This window comes from Lathyrus oleraceus, unplaced genomic scaffold (assembly GCF_024323335.1).
Source record: "Lathyrus oleraceus cultivar Zhongwan6 unplaced genomic scaffold, CAAS_Psat_ZW6_1.0 chrUn0005, whole genome shotgun sequence".
Classification (NCBI taxonomy): Eukaryota; Viridiplantae; Streptophyta; class Magnoliopsida; order Fabales; family Fabaceae; genus Lathyrus; species Lathyrus oleraceus.
This window is the reverse complement of record NW_026112396.1, coordinates 171,391-186,756: the sequence shown is the minus strand read 5'-3', so window position 1 is coordinate 186,756 and position 15,366 is coordinate 171,391. Positions and strand designations below refer to the sequence as shown.

General features: G+C 40.4%; 50 non-coding genes and 8 pseudogenes across 50 annotated transcripts; all 58 read right to left on the bottom strand.

The window, feature by feature from the left end:
* Positions 1–17: 17 nt before the first annotated feature.
* On the bottom strand, positions 18–136 carry LOC127110733 (5S ribosomal RNA). The gene has a single exon (XR_007797515.1). It is a non-coding gene; the product is annotated as a 5S ribosomal RNA (ribosomal RNA).
* Positions 137–297: 161 nt separating this feature from the next.
* LOC127110731 (5S ribosomal RNA) lies at positions 298–416 on the bottom strand. The gene has a single exon (XR_007797513.1). It is a non-coding gene; the product is annotated as a 5S ribosomal RNA (ribosomal RNA).
* Positions 417–577: 161 nt separating this feature from the next.
* Positions 578–696, bottom strand: LOC127110730 (5S ribosomal RNA). Its single transcript, XR_007797512.1, has one exon. It is a non-coding gene; the product is annotated as a 5S ribosomal RNA (ribosomal RNA).
* A 161-nt stretch (positions 697–857) lies between these two features.
* Positions 858–976, bottom strand: LOC127110729 (5S ribosomal RNA). The gene has a single exon (XR_007797511.1). It is a non-coding gene; the product is annotated as a 5S ribosomal RNA (ribosomal RNA).
* Positions 977–1,137: 161 nt separating this feature from the next.
* Positions 1,138–1,256, bottom strand: LOC127110728 (5S ribosomal RNA). Its single transcript, XR_007797510.1, has one exon. It is a non-coding gene; the product is annotated as a 5S ribosomal RNA (ribosomal RNA).
* Positions 1,257–1,305: 49 nt separating this feature from the next.
* On the bottom strand, positions 1,306–1,428 carry LOC127111515 (uncharacterized; annotated as a pseudogene).
* A 161-nt stretch (positions 1,429–1,589) lies between these two features.
* LOC127110727 (5S ribosomal RNA) lies at positions 1,590–1,708 on the bottom strand. Its single transcript, XR_007797509.1, has one exon. It is a non-coding gene; the product is annotated as a 5S ribosomal RNA (ribosomal RNA).
* Positions 1,709–1,869: 161 nt separating this feature from the next.
* Positions 1,870–1,988, bottom strand: LOC127110726 (5S ribosomal RNA). Its single transcript, XR_007797508.1, has one exon. It is a non-coding gene; the product is annotated as a 5S ribosomal RNA (ribosomal RNA).
* Positions 1,989–2,149: 161 nt separating this feature from the next.
* On the bottom strand, positions 2,150–2,268 carry LOC127110725 (5S ribosomal RNA). Its single transcript, XR_007797507.1, has one exon. It is a non-coding gene; the product is annotated as a 5S ribosomal RNA (ribosomal RNA).
* A 161-nt stretch (positions 2,269–2,429) lies between these two features.
* Positions 2,430–2,548, bottom strand: LOC127110724 (5S ribosomal RNA). The gene has a single exon (XR_007797506.1). It is a non-coding gene; the product is annotated as a 5S ribosomal RNA (ribosomal RNA).
* A 49-nt stretch (positions 2,549–2,597) lies between these two features.
* On the bottom strand, positions 2,598–2,720 carry LOC127111462 (uncharacterized; annotated as a pseudogene).
* Positions 2,721–2,881: 161 nt separating this feature from the next.
* Positions 2,882–3,000, bottom strand: LOC127110723 (5S ribosomal RNA). The gene has a single exon (XR_007797505.1). It is a non-coding gene; the product is annotated as a 5S ribosomal RNA (ribosomal RNA).
* Positions 3,001–3,161: 161 nt separating this feature from the next.
* On the bottom strand, positions 3,162–3,280 carry LOC127110722 (5S ribosomal RNA). Its single transcript, XR_007797504.1, has one exon. It is a non-coding gene; the product is annotated as a 5S ribosomal RNA (ribosomal RNA).
* Positions 3,281–3,441: 161 nt separating this feature from the next.
* On the bottom strand, positions 3,442–3,560 carry LOC127110720 (5S ribosomal RNA). The gene has a single exon (XR_007797502.1). It is a non-coding gene; the product is annotated as a 5S ribosomal RNA (ribosomal RNA).
* Positions 3,561–3,609: 49 nt separating this feature from the next.
* On the bottom strand, positions 3,610–3,732 carry LOC127111514 (uncharacterized; annotated as a pseudogene).
* Positions 3,733–3,893: 161 nt separating this feature from the next.
* Positions 3,894–4,012, bottom strand: LOC127110719 (5S ribosomal RNA). Its single transcript, XR_007797501.1, has one exon. It is a non-coding gene; the product is annotated as a 5S ribosomal RNA (ribosomal RNA).
* A 161-nt stretch (positions 4,013–4,173) lies between these two features.
* Positions 4,174–4,292, bottom strand: LOC127110718 (5S ribosomal RNA). Its single transcript, XR_007797500.1, has one exon. It is a non-coding gene; the product is annotated as a 5S ribosomal RNA (ribosomal RNA).
* Positions 4,293–4,453: 161 nt separating this feature from the next.
* Positions 4,454–4,572, bottom strand: LOC127110717 (5S ribosomal RNA). Its single transcript, XR_007797499.1, has one exon. It is a non-coding gene; the product is annotated as a 5S ribosomal RNA (ribosomal RNA).
* A 161-nt stretch (positions 4,573–4,733) lies between these two features.
* LOC127110716 (5S ribosomal RNA) lies at positions 4,734–4,852 on the bottom strand. Its single transcript, XR_007797498.1, has one exon. It is a non-coding gene; the product is annotated as a 5S ribosomal RNA (ribosomal RNA).
* A 161-nt stretch (positions 4,853–5,013) lies between these two features.
* On the bottom strand, positions 5,014–5,132 carry LOC127110715 (5S ribosomal RNA). Its single transcript, XR_007797497.1, has one exon. It is a non-coding gene; the product is annotated as a 5S ribosomal RNA (ribosomal RNA).
* A 161-nt stretch (positions 5,133–5,293) lies between these two features.
* LOC127110714 (5S ribosomal RNA) lies at positions 5,294–5,412 on the bottom strand. The gene has a single exon (XR_007797496.1). It is a non-coding gene; the product is annotated as a 5S ribosomal RNA (ribosomal RNA).
* Positions 5,413–5,461: 49 nt separating this feature from the next.
* Positions 5,462–5,584, bottom strand: LOC127111513 (uncharacterized; annotated as a pseudogene).
* Positions 5,585–5,745: 161 nt separating this feature from the next.
* On the bottom strand, positions 5,746–5,864 carry LOC127110713 (5S ribosomal RNA). The gene has a single exon (XR_007797495.1). It is a non-coding gene; the product is annotated as a 5S ribosomal RNA (ribosomal RNA).
* A 161-nt stretch (positions 5,865–6,025) lies between these two features.
* Positions 6,026–6,144, bottom strand: LOC127110712 (5S ribosomal RNA). Its single transcript, XR_007797494.1, has one exon. It is a non-coding gene; the product is annotated as a 5S ribosomal RNA (ribosomal RNA).
* A 161-nt stretch (positions 6,145–6,305) lies between these two features.
* Positions 6,306–6,424, bottom strand: LOC127110711 (5S ribosomal RNA). The gene has a single exon (XR_007797493.1). It is a non-coding gene; the product is annotated as a 5S ribosomal RNA (ribosomal RNA).
* Positions 6,425–6,585: 161 nt separating this feature from the next.
* Positions 6,586–6,704, bottom strand: LOC127110709 (5S ribosomal RNA). The gene has a single exon (XR_007797491.1). It is a non-coding gene; the product is annotated as a 5S ribosomal RNA (ribosomal RNA).
* A 49-nt stretch (positions 6,705–6,753) lies between these two features.
* LOC127111512 (uncharacterized) lies at positions 6,754–6,876 on the bottom strand (annotated as a pseudogene).
* Positions 6,877–7,037: 161 nt separating this feature from the next.
* On the bottom strand, positions 7,038–7,156 carry LOC127110708 (5S ribosomal RNA). The gene has a single exon (XR_007797490.1). It is a non-coding gene; the product is annotated as a 5S ribosomal RNA (ribosomal RNA).
* Positions 7,157–7,317: 161 nt separating this feature from the next.
* Positions 7,318–7,436, bottom strand: LOC127110707 (5S ribosomal RNA). The gene has a single exon (XR_007797489.1). It is a non-coding gene; the product is annotated as a 5S ribosomal RNA (ribosomal RNA).
* A 161-nt stretch (positions 7,437–7,597) lies between these two features.
* On the bottom strand, positions 7,598–7,716 carry LOC127110706 (5S ribosomal RNA). The gene has a single exon (XR_007797488.1). It is a non-coding gene; the product is annotated as a 5S ribosomal RNA (ribosomal RNA).
* A 49-nt stretch (positions 7,717–7,765) lies between these two features.
* On the bottom strand, positions 7,766–7,888 carry LOC127111510 (uncharacterized; annotated as a pseudogene).
* Positions 7,889–8,049: 161 nt separating this feature from the next.
* LOC127110705 (5S ribosomal RNA) lies at positions 8,050–8,168 on the bottom strand. The gene has a single exon (XR_007797487.1). It is a non-coding gene; the product is annotated as a 5S ribosomal RNA (ribosomal RNA).
* Positions 8,169–8,329: 161 nt separating this feature from the next.
* LOC127110704 (5S ribosomal RNA) lies at positions 8,330–8,448 on the bottom strand. The gene has a single exon (XR_007797486.1). It is a non-coding gene; the product is annotated as a 5S ribosomal RNA (ribosomal RNA).
* Positions 8,449–8,609: 161 nt separating this feature from the next.
* Positions 8,610–8,728, bottom strand: LOC127110703 (5S ribosomal RNA). The gene has a single exon (XR_007797485.1). It is a non-coding gene; the product is annotated as a 5S ribosomal RNA (ribosomal RNA).
* Positions 8,729–8,889: 161 nt separating this feature from the next.
* On the bottom strand, positions 8,890–9,008 carry LOC127110702 (5S ribosomal RNA). The gene has a single exon (XR_007797484.1). It is a non-coding gene; the product is annotated as a 5S ribosomal RNA (ribosomal RNA).
* A 49-nt stretch (positions 9,009–9,057) lies between these two features.
* LOC127111450 (uncharacterized) lies at positions 9,058–9,180 on the bottom strand (annotated as a pseudogene).
* A 161-nt stretch (positions 9,181–9,341) lies between these two features.
* LOC127110701 (5S ribosomal RNA) lies at positions 9,342–9,460 on the bottom strand. Its single transcript, XR_007797483.1, has one exon. It is a non-coding gene; the product is annotated as a 5S ribosomal RNA (ribosomal RNA).
* Positions 9,461–9,621: 161 nt separating this feature from the next.
* LOC127110700 (5S ribosomal RNA) lies at positions 9,622–9,740 on the bottom strand. Its single transcript, XR_007797482.1, has one exon. It is a non-coding gene; the product is annotated as a 5S ribosomal RNA (ribosomal RNA).
* Positions 9,741–9,901: 161 nt separating this feature from the next.
* On the bottom strand, positions 9,902–10,020 carry LOC127110698 (5S ribosomal RNA). The gene has a single exon (XR_007797480.1). It is a non-coding gene; the product is annotated as a 5S ribosomal RNA (ribosomal RNA).
* A 161-nt stretch (positions 10,021–10,181) lies between these two features.
* Positions 10,182–10,300, bottom strand: LOC127110697 (5S ribosomal RNA). The gene has a single exon (XR_007797479.1). It is a non-coding gene; the product is annotated as a 5S ribosomal RNA (ribosomal RNA).
* A 161-nt stretch (positions 10,301–10,461) lies between these two features.
* LOC127110696 (5S ribosomal RNA) lies at positions 10,462–10,580 on the bottom strand. The gene has a single exon (XR_007797478.1). It is a non-coding gene; the product is annotated as a 5S ribosomal RNA (ribosomal RNA).
* A 161-nt stretch (positions 10,581–10,741) lies between these two features.
* On the bottom strand, positions 10,742–10,860 carry LOC127110695 (5S ribosomal RNA). The gene has a single exon (XR_007797477.1). It is a non-coding gene; the product is annotated as a 5S ribosomal RNA (ribosomal RNA).
* Positions 10,861–10,909: 49 nt separating this feature from the next.
* Positions 10,910–11,032, bottom strand: LOC127111509 (uncharacterized; annotated as a pseudogene).
* Positions 11,033–11,193: 161 nt separating this feature from the next.
* On the bottom strand, positions 11,194–11,312 carry LOC127110694 (5S ribosomal RNA). Its single transcript, XR_007797476.1, has one exon. It is a non-coding gene; the product is annotated as a 5S ribosomal RNA (ribosomal RNA).
* Positions 11,313–11,473: 161 nt separating this feature from the next.
* LOC127110693 (5S ribosomal RNA) lies at positions 11,474–11,592 on the bottom strand. The gene has a single exon (XR_007797475.1). It is a non-coding gene; the product is annotated as a 5S ribosomal RNA (ribosomal RNA).
* Positions 11,593–11,753: 161 nt separating this feature from the next.
* On the bottom strand, positions 11,754–11,872 carry LOC127110692 (5S ribosomal RNA). Its single transcript, XR_007797474.1, has one exon. It is a non-coding gene; the product is annotated as a 5S ribosomal RNA (ribosomal RNA).
* Positions 11,873–12,033: 161 nt separating this feature from the next.
* On the bottom strand, positions 12,034–12,152 carry LOC127110691 (5S ribosomal RNA). Its single transcript, XR_007797473.1, has one exon. It is a non-coding gene; the product is annotated as a 5S ribosomal RNA (ribosomal RNA).
* A 161-nt stretch (positions 12,153–12,313) lies between these two features.
* Positions 12,314–12,432, bottom strand: LOC127110690 (5S ribosomal RNA). Its single transcript, XR_007797472.1, has one exon. It is a non-coding gene; the product is annotated as a 5S ribosomal RNA (ribosomal RNA).
* Positions 12,433–12,593: 161 nt separating this feature from the next.
* Positions 12,594–12,712, bottom strand: LOC127110688 (5S ribosomal RNA). The gene has a single exon (XR_007797471.1). It is a non-coding gene; the product is annotated as a 5S ribosomal RNA (ribosomal RNA).
* Positions 12,713–12,873: 161 nt separating this feature from the next.
* LOC127110686 (5S ribosomal RNA) lies at positions 12,874–12,992 on the bottom strand. Its single transcript, XR_007797469.1, has one exon. It is a non-coding gene; the product is annotated as a 5S ribosomal RNA (ribosomal RNA).
* A 161-nt stretch (positions 12,993–13,153) lies between these two features.
* LOC127110685 (5S ribosomal RNA) lies at positions 13,154–13,272 on the bottom strand. The gene has a single exon (XR_007797468.1). It is a non-coding gene; the product is annotated as a 5S ribosomal RNA (ribosomal RNA).
* Positions 13,273–13,433: 161 nt separating this feature from the next.
* On the bottom strand, positions 13,434–13,552 carry LOC127110684 (5S ribosomal RNA). Its single transcript, XR_007797467.1, has one exon. It is a non-coding gene; the product is annotated as a 5S ribosomal RNA (ribosomal RNA).
* Positions 13,553–13,713: 161 nt separating this feature from the next.
* Positions 13,714–13,832, bottom strand: LOC127110683 (5S ribosomal RNA). The gene has a single exon (XR_007797466.1). It is a non-coding gene; the product is annotated as a 5S ribosomal RNA (ribosomal RNA).
* Positions 13,833–13,993: 161 nt separating this feature from the next.
* On the bottom strand, positions 13,994–14,112 carry LOC127110682 (5S ribosomal RNA). The gene has a single exon (XR_007797465.1). It is a non-coding gene; the product is annotated as a 5S ribosomal RNA (ribosomal RNA).
* A 161-nt stretch (positions 14,113–14,273) lies between these two features.
* LOC127110681 (5S ribosomal RNA) lies at positions 14,274–14,392 on the bottom strand. The gene has a single exon (XR_007797464.1). It is a non-coding gene; the product is annotated as a 5S ribosomal RNA (ribosomal RNA).
* Positions 14,393–14,553: 161 nt separating this feature from the next.
* Positions 14,554–14,672, bottom strand: LOC127110680 (5S ribosomal RNA). The gene has a single exon (XR_007797463.1). It is a non-coding gene; the product is annotated as a 5S ribosomal RNA (ribosomal RNA).
* Positions 14,673–14,833: 161 nt separating this feature from the next.
* LOC127110679 (5S ribosomal RNA) lies at positions 14,834–14,952 on the bottom strand. Its single transcript, XR_007797462.1, has one exon. It is a non-coding gene; the product is annotated as a 5S ribosomal RNA (ribosomal RNA).
* A 161-nt stretch (positions 14,953–15,113) lies between these two features.
* LOC127110678 (5S ribosomal RNA) lies at positions 15,114–15,232 on the bottom strand. The gene has a single exon (XR_007797461.1). It is a non-coding gene; the product is annotated as a 5S ribosomal RNA (ribosomal RNA).
* Positions 15,233–15,366: the final 134 nt, after the last annotated feature.

The window sequence follows — 15,366 nt, the reverse complement described above, 5'->3', positions numbered from 1 at the left end:
AAAAAATCGCAAAAAAAGAGGTGCAACACAAGGACTTCCCAGGAGGTCACCCATCCTAGTACTACTCTCGCCCAAGCACGCTTAACTGCGGAGTTCTGATGGGATCCGGTGCATTAGTGCTGGTATGATCGCACCTGATATCTCATGCGCTTTGATTGTATATATTTTATTTCTTTCACTTATTAACGGCAAAACAAACATAATTAACGCTGAAATGCTTGTCTTCTCCTACTTTTTCCGACTCTTTTACGCCGATTAACAGAAATAAAAAGAAGTATTTAAAAAATCGCAAAAAAAGAGGTGCAACACAAGGACTTCCCAGGAGGTCACCCATCCTAGTACTACTCTCGCCCAAGCACGCTTAACTGCGGAGTTCTGATGGGATCCGGTGCATTAGTGCTGGTATGATCGCACCTGATATCTCATGCGCTTTGATTGTATATATTTTATTTCTTTCACTTATTAACGGCAAAACAAACATAATTAACGCTGAAATGCTTGTCTTCTCCTACTTTTTCCGACTCTTTTACGCCGATTAACAGAAATAAAAAGAAGTATTTAAAAAATCGCAAAAAAAGAGGTGCAACACAAGGACTTCCCAGGAGGTCACCCATCCTAGTACTACTCTCGCCCAAGCACGCTTAACTGCGGAGTTCTGATGGGATCCGGTGCATTAGTGCTGGTATGATCGCACCTGATATCTCATGCGCTTTGATTGTATATATTTTATTTCTTTCACTTATTAACGGCAAAACAAACATAATTAACGCTGAAATGCTTGTCTTCTCCTACTTTTTCCGACTCTTTTACGCCGATTAACAGAAATAAAAAGAAGTATTTAAAAAATCGCAAAAAAAGAGGTGCAACACAAGGACTTCCCAGGAGGTCACCCATCCTAGTACTACTCTCGCCCAAGCACGCTTAACTGCGGAGTTCTGATGGGATCCGGTGCATTAGTGCTGGTATGATCGCACCTGATATCTCATGCGCTTTGATTGTATATATTTTATTTCTTTCACTTATTAACGGCAAAACAAACATAATTAACGCTGAAATGCTTGTCTTCTCCTACTTTTTCCGACTCTTTTACGCCGATTAACAGAAACAAAAAGAAGTATTTAAAAAATCGCAAAAAAAGAGGTGCAACACAAGGACTTCCCAGGAGGTCACCCATCCTAGTACTACTCTCGCCCAAGCACGCTTAACTGCGGAGTTCTGATGGGATCCGGTGCATTAGTGCTGGTATGATCGCACCTGATATCTCATGCGCTTTGATTGTATATATTTTATTTCTTTCACTTATTAACGGCAAAACAAACATAATTAACGCCCAGGAGGTCACCCATCCTAGTACTACTCTCGCCCAAGCACGCTTAACTGCGGAGTTCTGATGGGATCCGGTGCATTAGTGCTGGTATGATCGCACCTGATATCTCATGCGCTTTGATTGTATATATTTTATTTCTTTCACTTATTAACGGCAAAACAAACATAATTAACGCTGAAATGCTTGTCTTCTCCTACTTTTTCCGACTCTTTTACGCCGATTAACAGAAATAAAAAGAAGTATTTAAAAAATCGCAAAAAAAGAGGTGCAACACAAGGACTTCCCAGGAGGTCACCCATCCTAGTACTACTCTCGCCCAAGCACGCTTAACTGCGGAGTTCTGATGGGATCCGGTGCATTAGTGCTGGTATGATCGCACCTGATATCTCATGCGCTTTGATTGTATATATTTTATTTCTTTCACTTATTAACGGCAAAACAAACATAATTAACGCTGAAATGCTTGTCTTCTCCTACTTTTTCCGACTCTTTTACGCCGATTAACAGAAATAAAAAGAAGTATTTAAAAAATCGCAAAAAAAGAGGTGCAACACAAGGACTTCCCAGGAGGTCACCCATCCTAGTACTACTCTCGCCCAAGCACGCTTAACTGCGGAGTTCTGATGGGATCCGGTGCATTAGTGCTGGTATGATCGCACCTGATATCTCATGCGCTTTGATTGTATATATTTTATTTCTTTCACTTATTAACGGCAAAACAAACATAATTAACGCTGAAATGCTTGTCTTCTCCTACTTTTTCCGACTCTTTTACGCCGATTAACAGAAATAAAAAGAAGTATTTAAAAAATCGCAAAAAAAGAGGTGCAACACAAGGACTTCCCAGGAGGTCACCCATCCTAGTACTACTCTCGCCCAAGCACGCTTAACTGCGGAGTTCTGATGGGATCCGGTGCATTAGTGCTGGTATGATCGCACCTGATATCTCATGCGCTTTGATTGTATATATTTTATTTCTTTCACTTATTAACGGCAAAACAAACATAATTAACGCTGAAATGCTTGTCTTCTCCTACTTTTTCCGACTCTTTTACGCCGATTAACAGAAATAAAAAGAAGTATTTAAAAAATCGCAAAAAAAGAGGTGCAACACAAGGACTTCCCAGGAGGTCACCCATCCTAGTACTACTCTCGCCCAAGCACGCTTAACTGCGGAGTTCTGATGGGATCCGGTGCATTAGTGCTGGTATGATCGCACCTGATATCTCATGCGCTTTGATTGTATATATTTTATTTCTTTCACTTATTAACGGCAAAACAAACATAATTAACGCCCAGGAGGTCACCCATCCTAGTACTACTCTCGCCCAAGCACGCTTAACTGCGGAGTTCTGATGGGATCCGGTGCATTAGTGCTGGTATGATCGCACCTGATATCTCATGCGCTTTGATTGTATATATTTTATTTCTTTCACTTATTAACGGCAAAACAAACATAATTAACGCTGAAATGCTTGTCTTCTCCTACTTTTTCCGACTCTTTTACGCCGATTAACAGAAATAAAAAGAAGTATTTAAAAAATCGCAAAAAAAGAGGTGCAACACAAGGACTTCCCAGGAGGTCACCCATCCTAGTACTACTCTCGCCCAAGCACGCTTAACTGCGGAGTTCTGATGGGATCCGGTGCATTAGTGCTGGTATGATCGCACCTGATATCTCATGCGCTTTGATTGTATATATTTTATTTCTTTCACTTATTAACGGCAAAACAAACATAATTAACGCTGAAATGCTTGTCTTCTCCTACTTTTTCCGACTCTTTTACGCCGATTAACAGAAATAAAAAGAAGTATTTAAAAAATCGCAAAAAAAGAGGTGCAACACAAGGACTTCCCAGGAGGTCACCCATCCTAGTACTACTCTCGCCCAAGCACGCTTAACTGCGGAGTTCTGATGGGATCCGGTGCATTAGTGCTGGTATGATCGCACCTGATATCTCATGCGCTTTGATTGTATATATTTTATTTCTTTCACTTATTAACGGCAAAACAAACATAATTAACGCTGAAATGCTTGTCTTCTCCTACTTTTTCCGACTCTTTTACGCCGATTAACAGAAATAAAAAGAAGTATTTAAAAAATCGCAAAAAAAGAGGTGCAACACAAGGACTTCCCAGGAGGTCACCCATCCTAGTACTACTCTCGCCCAAGCACGCTTAACTGCGGAGTTCTGATGGGATCCGGTGCATTAGTGCTGGTATGATCGCACCTGATATCTCATGCGCTTTGATTGTATATATTTTATTTCTTTCACTTATTAACGGCAAAACAAACATAATTAACGCCCAGGAGGTCACCCATCCTAGTACTACTCTCGCCCAAGCACGCTTAACTGCGGAGTTCTGATGGGATCCGGTGCATTAGTGCTGGTATGATCGCACCTGATATCTCATGCGCTTTGATTGTATATATTTTATTTCTTTCACTTATTAACGGCAAAACAAACATAATTAACGCTGAAATGCTTGTCTTCTCCTACTTTTTCCGACTCTTTTACGCCGATTAACAGAAATAAAAAGAAGTATTTAAAAAATCGCAAAAAAAGAGGTGCAACACAAGGACTTCCCAGGAGGTCACCCATCCTAGTACTACTCTCGCCCAAGCACGCTTAACTGCGGAGTTCTGATGGGATCCGGTGCATTAGTGCTGGTATGATCGCACCTGATATCTCATGCGCTTTGATTGTATATATTTTATTTCTTTCACTTATTAACGGCAAAACAAACATAATTAACGCTGAAATGCTTGTCTTCTCCTACTTTTTCCGACTCTTTTACGCCGATTAACAGAAATAAAAAGAAGTATTTAAAAAATCGCAAAAAAAGAGGTGCAACACAAGGACTTCCCAGGAGGTCACCCATCCTAGTACTACTCTCGCCCAAGCACGCTTAACTGCGGAGTTCTGATGGGATCCGGTGCATTAGTGCTGGTATGATCGCACCTGATATCTCATGCGCTTTGATTGTATATATTTTATTTCTTTCACTTATTAACGGCAAAACAAACATAATTAACGCTGAAATGCTTGTCTTCTCCTACTTTTTCCGACTCTTTTACGCCGATTAACAGAAATAAAAAGAAGTATTTAAAAAATCGCAAAAAAAGAGGTGCAACACAAGGACTTCCCAGGAGGTCACCCATCCTAGTACTACTCTCGCCCAAGCACGCTTAACTGCGGAGTTCTGATGGGATCCGGTGCATTAGTGCTGGTATGATCGCACCTGATATCTCATGCGCTTTGATTGTATATATTTTATTTCTTTCACTTATTAACGGCAAAACAAACATAATTAACGCTGAAATGCTTGTCTTCTCCTACTTTTTCCGACTCTTTTACGCCGATTAACAGAAATAAAAAGAAGTATTTAAAAAATCGCAAAAAAAGAGGTGCAACACAAGGACTTCCCAGGAGGTCACCCATCCTAGTACTACTCTCGCCCAAGCACGCTTAACTGCGGAGTTCTGATGGGATCCGGTGCATTAGTGCTGGTATGATCGCACCTGATATCTCATGCGCTTTGATTGTATATATTTTATTTCTTTCACTTATTAACGGCAAAACAAACATAATTAACGCTGAAATGCTTGTCTTCTCCTACTTTTTCCGACTCTTTTACGCCGATTAACAGAAATAAAAAGAAGTATTTAAAAAATCGCAAAAAAAGAGGTGCAACACAAGGACTTCCCAGGAGGTCACCCATCCTAGTACTACTCTCGCCCAAGCACGCTTAACTGCGGAGTTCTGATGGGATCCGGTGCATTAGTGCTGGTATGATCGCACCTGATATCTCATGCGCTTTGATTGTATATATTTTATTTCTTTCACTTATTAACGGCAAAACAAACATAATTAACGCTGAAATGCTTGTCTTCTCCTACTTTTTCCGACTCTTTTACGCCGATTAACAGAAACAAAAAGAAGTATTTAAAAAATCGCAAAAAAAGAGGTGCAACACAAGGACTTCCCAGGAGGTCACCCATCCTAGTACTACTCTCGCCCAAGCACGCTTAACTGCGGAGTTCTGATGGGATCCGGTGCATTAGTGCTGGTATGATCGCACCTGATATCTCATGCGCTTTGATTGTATATATTTTATTTCTTTCACTTATTAACGGCAAAACAAACATAATTAACGCCCAGGAGGTCACCCATCCTAGTACTACTCTCGCCCAAGCACGCTTAACTGCGGAGTTCTGATGGGATCCGGTGCATTAGTGCTGGTATGATCGCACCTGATATCTCATGCGCTTTGATTGTATATATTTTATTTCTTTCACTTATTAACGGCAAAACAAACATAATTAACGCTGAAATGCTTGTCTTCTCCTACTTTTTCCGACTCTTTTACGCCGATTAACAGAAATAAAAAGAAGTATTTAAAAAATCGCAAAAAAAGAGGTGCAACACAAGGACTTCCCAGGAGGTCACCCATCCTAGTACTACTCTCGCCCAAGCACGCTTAACTGCGGAGTTCTGATGGGATCCGGTGCATTAGTGCTGGTATGATCGCACCTGATATCTCATGCGCTTTGATTGTATATATTTTATTTCTTTCACTTATTAACGGCAAAACAAACATAATTAACGCTGAAATGCTTGTCTTCTCCTACTTTTTCCGACTCTTTTACGCCGATTAACAGAAATAAAAAGAAGTATTTAAAAAATCGCAAAAAAAGAGGTGCAACACAAGGACTTCCCAGGAGGTCACCCATCCTAGTACTACTCTCGCCCAAGCACGCTTAACTGCGGAGTTCTGATGGGATCCGGTGCATTAGTGCTGGTATGATCGCACCTGATATCTCATGCGCTTTGATTGTATATATTTTATTTCTTTCACTTATTAACGGCAAAACAAACATAATTAACGCTGAAATGCTTGTCTTCTCCTACTTTTTCCGACTCTTTTACGCCGATTAACAGAAATAAAAAGAAGTATTTAAAAAATCGCAAAAAAAGAGGTGCAACACAAGGACTTCCCAGGAGGTCACCCATCCTAGTACTACTCTCGCCCAAGCACGCTTAACTGCGGAGTTCTGATGGGATCCGGTGCATTAGTGCTGGTATGATCGCACCTGATATCTCATGCGCTTTGATTGTATATATTTTATTTCTTTCACTTATTAACGGCAAAACAAACATAATTAACGCTGAAATGCTTGTCTTCTCCTACTTTTTCCGACTCTTTTACGCCGATTAACAGAAACAAAAAGAAGTACTTAAAAAATCGCAAAAAAAGAGGTGCAACACAAGGACTTCCCAGGAGGTCACCCATCCTAGTACTACTCTCGCCCAAGCACGCTTAACTGCGGAGTTCTGATGGGATCCGGTGCATTAGTGCTGGTATGATCGCACCTGATATCTCATGCGCTTTGATTGTATATATTTTATTTCTTTCACTTATTAACGGCAAAACAAACATAATTAACGCCCAGGAGGTCACCCATCCTAGTACTACTCTCGCCCAAGCACGCTTAACTGCGGAGTTCTGATGGGATCCGGTGCATTAGTGCTGGTATGATCGCACCTGATATCTCATGCGCTTTGATTGTATATATTTTATTTCTTTCACTTATTAACGGCAAAACAAACATAATTAACGCTGAAATGCTTGTCTTCTCCTACTTTTTCCGACTCTTTTACGCCGATTAACAGAAATAAAAAGAAGTATTTAAAAAATCGCAAAAAAAGAGGTGCAACACAAGGACTTCCCAGGAGGTCACCCATCCTAGTACTACTCTCGCCCAAGCACGCTTAACTGCGGAGTTCTGATGGGATCCGGTGCATTAGTGCTGGTATGATCGCACCTGATATCTCATGCGCTTTGATTGTATATATTTTATTTCTTTCACTTATTAACGGCAAAACAAACATAATTAACGCTGAAATGCTTGTCTTCTCCTACTTTTTCCGACTCTTTTACGCCGATTAACAGAAATAAAAAGAAGTATTTAAAAAATCGCAAAAAAAGAGGTGCAACACAAGGACTTCCCAGGAGGTCACCCATCCTAGTACTACTCTCGCCCAAGCACGCTTAACTGCGGAGTTCTGATGGGATCCGGTGCATTAGTGCTGGTATGATCGCACCTGATATCTCATGCGCTTTGATTGTATATATTTTATTTCTTTCACTTATTAACGGCAAAACAAACATAATTAACGCTGAAATGCTTGTCTTCTCCTACTTTTTCCGACTCTTTTACGCCGATTAACAGAAATAAAAAGAAGTATTTAAAAAATCGCAAAAAAAGAGGTGCAACACAAGGACTTCCCAGGAGGTCACCCATCCTAGTACTACTCTCGCCCAAGCACGCTTAACTGCGGAGTTCTGATGGGATCCGGTGCATTAGTGCTGGTATGATCGCACCTGATATCTCATGCGCTTTGATTGTATATATTTTATTTCTTTCACTTATTAACGGCAAAACAAACATAATTAACGCCCAGGAGGTCACCCATCCTAGTACTACTCTCGCCCAAGCACGCTTAACTGCGGAGTTCTGATGGGATCCGGTGCATTAGTGCTGGTATGATCGCACCTGATATCTCATGCGCTTTGATTGTATATATTTTATTTCTTTCACTTATTAACGGCAAAACAAACATAATTAACGCTGAAATGCTTGTCTTCTCCTACTTTTTCCGACTCTTTTACGCCGATTAACAGAAATAAAAAGAAGTATTTAAAAAATCGCAAAAAAAGAGGTGCAACACAAGGACTTCCCAGGAGGTCACCCATCCTAGTACTACTCTCGCCCAAGCACGCTTAACTGCGGAGTTCTGATGGGATCCGGTGCATTAGTGCTGGTATGATCGCACCTGATATCTCATGCGCTTTGATTGTATATATTTTATTTCTTTCACTTATTAACGGCAAAACAAACATAATTAACGCTGAAATGCTTGTCTTCTCCTACTTTTTCCGACTCTTTTACGCCGATTAACAGAAATAAAAAGAAGTATTTAAAAAATCGCAAAAAAAGAGGTGCAACACAAGGACTTCCCAGGAGGTCACCCATCCTAGTACTACTCTCGCCCAAGCACGCTTAACTGCGGAGTTCTGATGGGATCCGGTGCATTAGTGCTGGTATGATCGCACCTGATATCTCATGCGCTTTGATTGTATATATTTTATTTCTTTCACTTATTAACGGCAAAACAAACATAATTAACGCTGAAATGCTTGTCTTCTCCTACTTTTTCCGACTCTTTTACGCCGATTAACAGAAATAAAAAGAAGTATTTAAAAAATCGCAAAAAAAGAGGTGCAACACAAGGACTTCCCAGGAGGTCACCCATCCTAGTACTACTCTCGCCCAAGCACGCTTAACTGCGGAGTTCTGATGGGATCCGGTGCATTAGTGCTGGTATGATCGCACCTGATATCTCATGCGCTTTGATTGTATATATTTTATTTCTTTCACTTATTAACGGCAAAACAAACATAATTAACGCTGAAATGCTTGTCTTCTCCTACTTTTTCCGACTCTTTTACGCCGATTAACAGAAATAAAAAGAAGTATTTAAAAAATCGCAAAAAAAGAGGTGCAACACAAGGACTTCCCAGGAGGTCACCCATCCTAGTACTACTCTCGCCCAAGCACGCTTAACTGCGGAGTTCTGATGGGATCCGGTGCATTAGTGCTGGTATGATCGCACCTGATATCTCATGCGCTTTGATTGTATATATTTTATTTCTTTCACTTATTAACGGCAAAACAAACATAATTAACGCCCAGGAGGTCACCCATCCTAGTACTACTCTCGCCCAAGCACGCTTAACTGCGGAGTTCTGATGGGATCCGGTGCATTAGTGCTGGTATGATCGCACCTGATATCTCATGCGCTTTGATTGTATATATTTTATTTCTTTCACTTATTAACGGCAAAACAAACATAATTAACGCTGAAATGCTTGTCTTCTCCTACTTTTTCCGACTCTTTTACGCCGATTAACAGAAATAAAAAGAAGTATTTAAAAAATCGCAAAAAAAGAGGTGCAACACAAGGACTTCCCAGGAGGTCACCCATCCTAGTACTACTCTCGCCCAAGCACGCTTAACTGCGGAGTTCTGATGGGATCCGGTGCATTAGTGCTGGTATGATCGCACCTGATATCTCATGCGCTTTGATTGTATATATTTTATTTCTTTCACTTATTAACGGCAAAACAAACATAATTAACGCTGAAATGCTTGTCTTCTCCTACTTTTTCCGACTCTTTTACGCCGATTAACAGAAATAAAAAGAAGTATTTAAAAAATCGCAAAAAAAGAGGTGCAACACAAGGACTTCCCAGGAGGTCACCCATCCTAGTACTACTCTCGCCCAAGCACGCTTAACTGCGGAGTTCTGATGGGATCCGGTGCATTAGTGCTGGTATGATCGCACCTGATATCTCATGCGCTTTGATTGTATATATTTTATTTCTTTCACTTATTAACGGCAAAACAAACATAATTAACGCTGAAATGCTTGTCTTCTCCTACTTTTTCCGACTCTTTTACGCCGATTAACAGAAATAAAAAGAAGTATTTAAAAAATCGCAAAAAAAGAGGTGCAACACAAGGACTTCCCAGGAGGTCACCCATCCTAGTACTACTCTCGCCCAAGCACGCTTAACTGCGGAGTTCTGATGGGATCCGGTGCATTAGTGCTGGTATGATCGCACCTGATATCTCATGCGCTTTGATTGTATATATTTTATTTCTTTCACTTATTAACGGCAAAACAAACATAATTAACGCTGAAATGCTTGTCTTCTCCTACTTTTTCCGACTCTTTTACGCCGATTAACAGAAATAAAAAGAAGTATTTAAAAAATCGCAAAAAAAGAGGTGCAACACAAGGACTTCCCAGGAGGTCACCCATCCTAGTACTACTCTCGCCCAAGCACGCTTAACTGCGGAGTTCTGATGGGATCCGGTGCATTAGTGCTGGTATGATCGCACCTGATATCTCATGCGCTTTGATTGTATATATTTTATTTCTTTCACTTATTAACGGCAAAACAAACATAATTAACGCTGAAATGCTTGTCTTCTCCTACTTTTTCCGACTCTTTTACGCCGATTAACAGAAATAAAAAGAAGTATTTAAAAAATCGCAAAAAAAGAGGTGCAACACAAGGACTTCCCAGGAGGTCACCCATCCTAGTACTACTCTCGCCCAAGCACGCTTAACTGCGGAGTTCTGATGGGATCCGGTGCATTAGTGCTGGTATGATCGCACCTGATATCTCATGCGCTTTGATTGTATATATTTTATTTCTTTCACTTATTAACGGCAAAACAAACATAATTAACGCTGAAATGCTTGTCTTCTCCTACTTTTTCCGACTCTTTTACGCCGATTAACAGAAATAAAAAGAAGTATTTAAAAAATCGCAAAAAAAGAGGTGCAACACAAGGACTTCCCAGGAGGTCACCCATCCTAGTACTACTCTCGCCCAAGCACGCTTAACTGCGGAGTTCTGATGGGATCCGGTGCATTAGTGCTGGTATGATCGCACCTGATATCTCATGCGCTTTGATTGTATATATTTTATTTCTTTCACTTATTAACGGCAAAACAAACATAATTAACGCCCAGGAGGTCACCCATCCTAGTACTACTCTCGCCCAAGCACGCTTAACTGCGGAGTTCTGATGGGATCCGGTGCATTAGTGCTGGTATGATCGCACCTGATATCTCATGCGCTTTGATTGTATATATTTTATTTCTTTCACTTATTAACGGCAAAACAAACATAATTAACGCTGAAATGCTTGTCTTCTCCTACTTTTTCCGACTCTTTTACGCCGATTAACAGAAATAAAAAGAAGTATTTAAAAAATCGCAAAAAAAGAGGTGCAACACAAGGACTTCCCAGGAGGTCACCCATCCTAGTACTACTCTCGCCCAAGCACGCTTAACTGCGGAGTTCTGATGGGATCCGGTGCATTAGTGCTGGTATGATCGCACCTGATATCTCATGCGCTTTGATTGTATATATTTTATTTCTTTCACTTATTAACGGCAAAACAAACATAATTAACGCTGAAATGCTTGTCTTCTCCTACTTTTTCCGACTCTTTTACGCCGATTAACAGAAATAAAAAGAAGTATTTAAAAAATCGCAAAAAAAGAGGTGCAACACAAGGACTTCCCAGGAGGTCACCCATCCTAGTACTACTCTCGCCCAAGCACGCTTAACTGCGGAGTTCTGATGGGATCCGGTGCATTAGTGCTGGTATGATCGCACCTGATATCTCATGCGCTTTGATTGTATATATTTTATTTCTTTCACTTATTAACGGCAAAACAAACATAATTAACGCTGAAATGCTTGTCTTCTCCTACTTTTTCCGACTCTTTTACGCCGATTAACAGAAATAAAAAGAAGTATTTAAAAAATCGCAAAAAAAGAGGTGCAACACAAGGACTTCCCAGGAGGTCACCCATCCTAGTACTACTCTCGCCCAAGCACGCTTAACTGCGGAGTTCTGATGGGATCCGGTGCATTAGTGCTGGTATGATCGCACCTGATATCTCATGCGCTTTGATTGTATATATTTTATTTCTTTCACTTATTAACGGCAAAACAAACATAATTAACGCTGAAATGCTTGTCTTCTCCTACTTTTTCCGACTCTTTTACGCCGATTAACAGAAATAAAAAGAAGTATTTAAAAAATCGCAAAAAAAGAGGTGCAACACAAGGACTTCCCAGGAGGTCACCCATCCTAGTACTACTCTCGCCCAAGCACGCTTAACTGCGGAGTTCTGATGGGATCCGGTGCATTAGTGCTGGTATGATCGCACCTGATATCTCATGCGCTTTGATTGTATATATTTTATTTCTTTCACTTATTAACGGCAAAACAAACATAATTAACGCTGAAATGCTTGTCTTCTCCTACTTTTTCCGACTCTTTTACGCCGATTAACAGAAATAAAAAGAAGTATTTAAAAAATCGCAAAAAAAGAGGTGCAACACAAGGACTTCCCAGGAGGTCACCCATCCTAGTACTACTCTCGCCCAAGCACGCTTAACTGCGGAGTTCTGATGGGATCCGGTGCATTAGTGCTGGTATGATCGCACCTGATATCTCATGCGCTTTGATTGTATATATTTTATTTCTTTCACTTATTAACGGCAAAACAAACATAATTAACGCTGAAATGCTTGTCTTCTCCTACTTTTTCCGACTCTTTTACGCCGATTAACAGAAATAAAAAGAAGTATTTAAAAAATCGCAAAAAAAGAGGTGCAACACAAGGACTTCCCAGGAGGTCACCCATCCTAGTACTACTCTCGCCCAAGCACGCTTAACTGCGGAGTTCTGATGGGATCCGGTGCATTAGTGCTGGTATGATCGCACCTGATATCTCATGCGCTTTGATTGTATATATTTTATTTCTTTCACTTATTAACGGCAAAACAAACATAATTAACGCTGAAATGCTTGTCTTCTCCTACTTTTTCCGACTCTTTTACGCCGATTAACAGAAATAAAAAGAAGTATTTAAAAAATCGCAAAAAAAGAGGTGCAACACAAGGACTTCCCAGGAGGTCACCCATCCTAGTACTACTCTCGCCCAAGCACGCTTAACTGCGGAGTTCTGATGGGATCCGGTGCATTAGTGCTGGTATGATCGCACCTGATATCTCATGCGCTTTGATTGTATATATTTTATTTCTTTCACTTATTAACGGCAAAACAAACATAATTAACGCTGAAATGCTTGTCTTCTCCTACTTTTTCCGACTCTTTTACGCCGATTAACAGAAATAAAAAGAAGTATTTAAAAAATCGCAAAAAAAGAGGTGCAACACAAGGACTTCCCAGGAGGTCACCCATCCTAGTACTACTCTCGCCCAAGCACGCTTAACTGCGGAGTTCTGATGGGATCCGGTGCATTAGTGCTGGTATGATCGCACCTGATATCTCATGCGCTTTGATTGTATATATTTTATTTCTTTCACTTATTAACGGCAAAACAAACATAATTAACGCTGAAATGCTTGTCTTCTCCTACTTTTTCCGACTCTTTTACGCCGATTAACAGAAATAAAAAGAAGTATTTAAAAAATCGCAAAAAAAGAGGTGCAACACAAGGACTTCCCAGGAGGTCACCCATCCTAGTACTACTCTCGCCCAAGCACGCTTAACTGCGGAGTTCTGATGGGATCCGGTGCATTAGTGCTGGTATGATCGCACCTGATATCTCATGCGCTTTGATTGTATATATTTTATTTCTTTCACTTATTAACGGCAAAACAAACATAATTAACGCTGAAATGCTTGTCTTCTCCTACTTTTTCCGACTCTTTTACGCCGATTAACAGAAATAAAAAGAAGTATTTAAAAAATCGCAAAAAAAGAGGTGCAACACAAGGACTTCCCAGGAGGTCACCCATCCTAGTACTACTCTCGCCCAAGCACGCTTAACTGCGGAGTTCTGATGGGATCCGGTGCATTAGTGCTGGTATGATCGCACCTGATATCTCATGCGCTTTGATTGTATATATTTTATTTCTTTCACTTATTAACGGCAAAACAAACATAATTAACGCTGAAATGCTTGTCTTCTCCTACTTTTTCCGACTCTTTTACGCCGATTAACAGAAATAAAAAGAAGTATTTAAAAAATCGCAAAAAAAGAGGTGCAACACAAGGACTTCCCAGGAGGTCACCCATCCTAGTACTACTCTCGCCCAAGCACGCTTAACTGCGGAGTTCTGATGGGATCCGGTGCATTAGTGCTGGTATGATCGCACCTGATATCTCATGCGCTTTGATTGTATATATTTTATTTCTTTCACTTATTAACGGCAAAACAAACATAATTAACGCTGAAATGCTTGTCTTCTCCTACTTTTTCCGACTCTTTTACGCCGATTAACAGAAATAAAAAGAAGTATTTAAAAAATCGCAAAAAAAGAGGTGCAACACAAGGACTTCCCAGGAGGTCACCCATCCTAGTACTACTCTCGCCCAAGCACGCTTAACTGCGGAGTTCTGATGGGATCCGGTGCATTAGTGCTGGTATGATCGCACCTGATATCTCATGCGCTTTGATTGTATATATTTTATTTCTTTCACTTATTAACGGCAAAACAAACATAATTAACGCTGAAATGCTTGTCTTCTCCTACTTTTTCCGACTCTTTTACGCCGATTAACAGAAATAAAAAGAAGTATTTAAAAAATCGCAAAAAAAGAGGTGCAACACAAGGACTTCCCAGGAGGTCACCCATCCTAGTACTACTCTCGCCCAAGCACGCTTAACTGCGGAGTTCTGATGGGATCCGGTGCATTAGTGCTGGTATGATCGCACCTGATATCTCATGCGCTTTGATTGTATATATTTTATTTCTTTCACTTATTAACGGCAAAACAAACATAATTAACGCTGAAATGCTTGTCTTCTCCTACTTTTTCCGACTCTTTTACGCCGATTAACAGAAATAAAAAGAAGTATTTAAAAAATCGCAAAAAAAGAGGTGCAACACAAGGACTTCCCAGGAGGTCACCCATCCTAGTACTACTCTCGCCCAAGCACGCTTAACTGCGGAGTTCTGATGGGATCCGGTGCATTAGTGCTGGTATGATCGCACCTGATATCTCATGCGCTTTGATTGTATATATTTTATTTCTTTCACTTATTAACGGCAAAACAAACATAATTAACGCTGAAATGCTTGTCTTCTCCTACTTTTTCCGACTCTTTTACGCCGATTAACAGAAATAAAAAGAAGTATTTAAAAAATCGCAAAAAAAGAGGTGCAACACAAGGACTTCCCAGGAGGTCACCCATCCTAGTACTACTCTCGCCCAAGCACGCTTAACTGCGGAGTTCTGATGGGATCCGGTGCATTAGTGCTGGTATGATCGCACCTGATATCTCATGCGCTTTGATTGTATATATTTTATTTCTTTCACTTATTAACGGCAAAACAAACATAATTAACGCTGAAATGCTTGTCTTCTCCTACTTTTTCCGACTCTTTTACGCCGATTAACAGAAATAAAA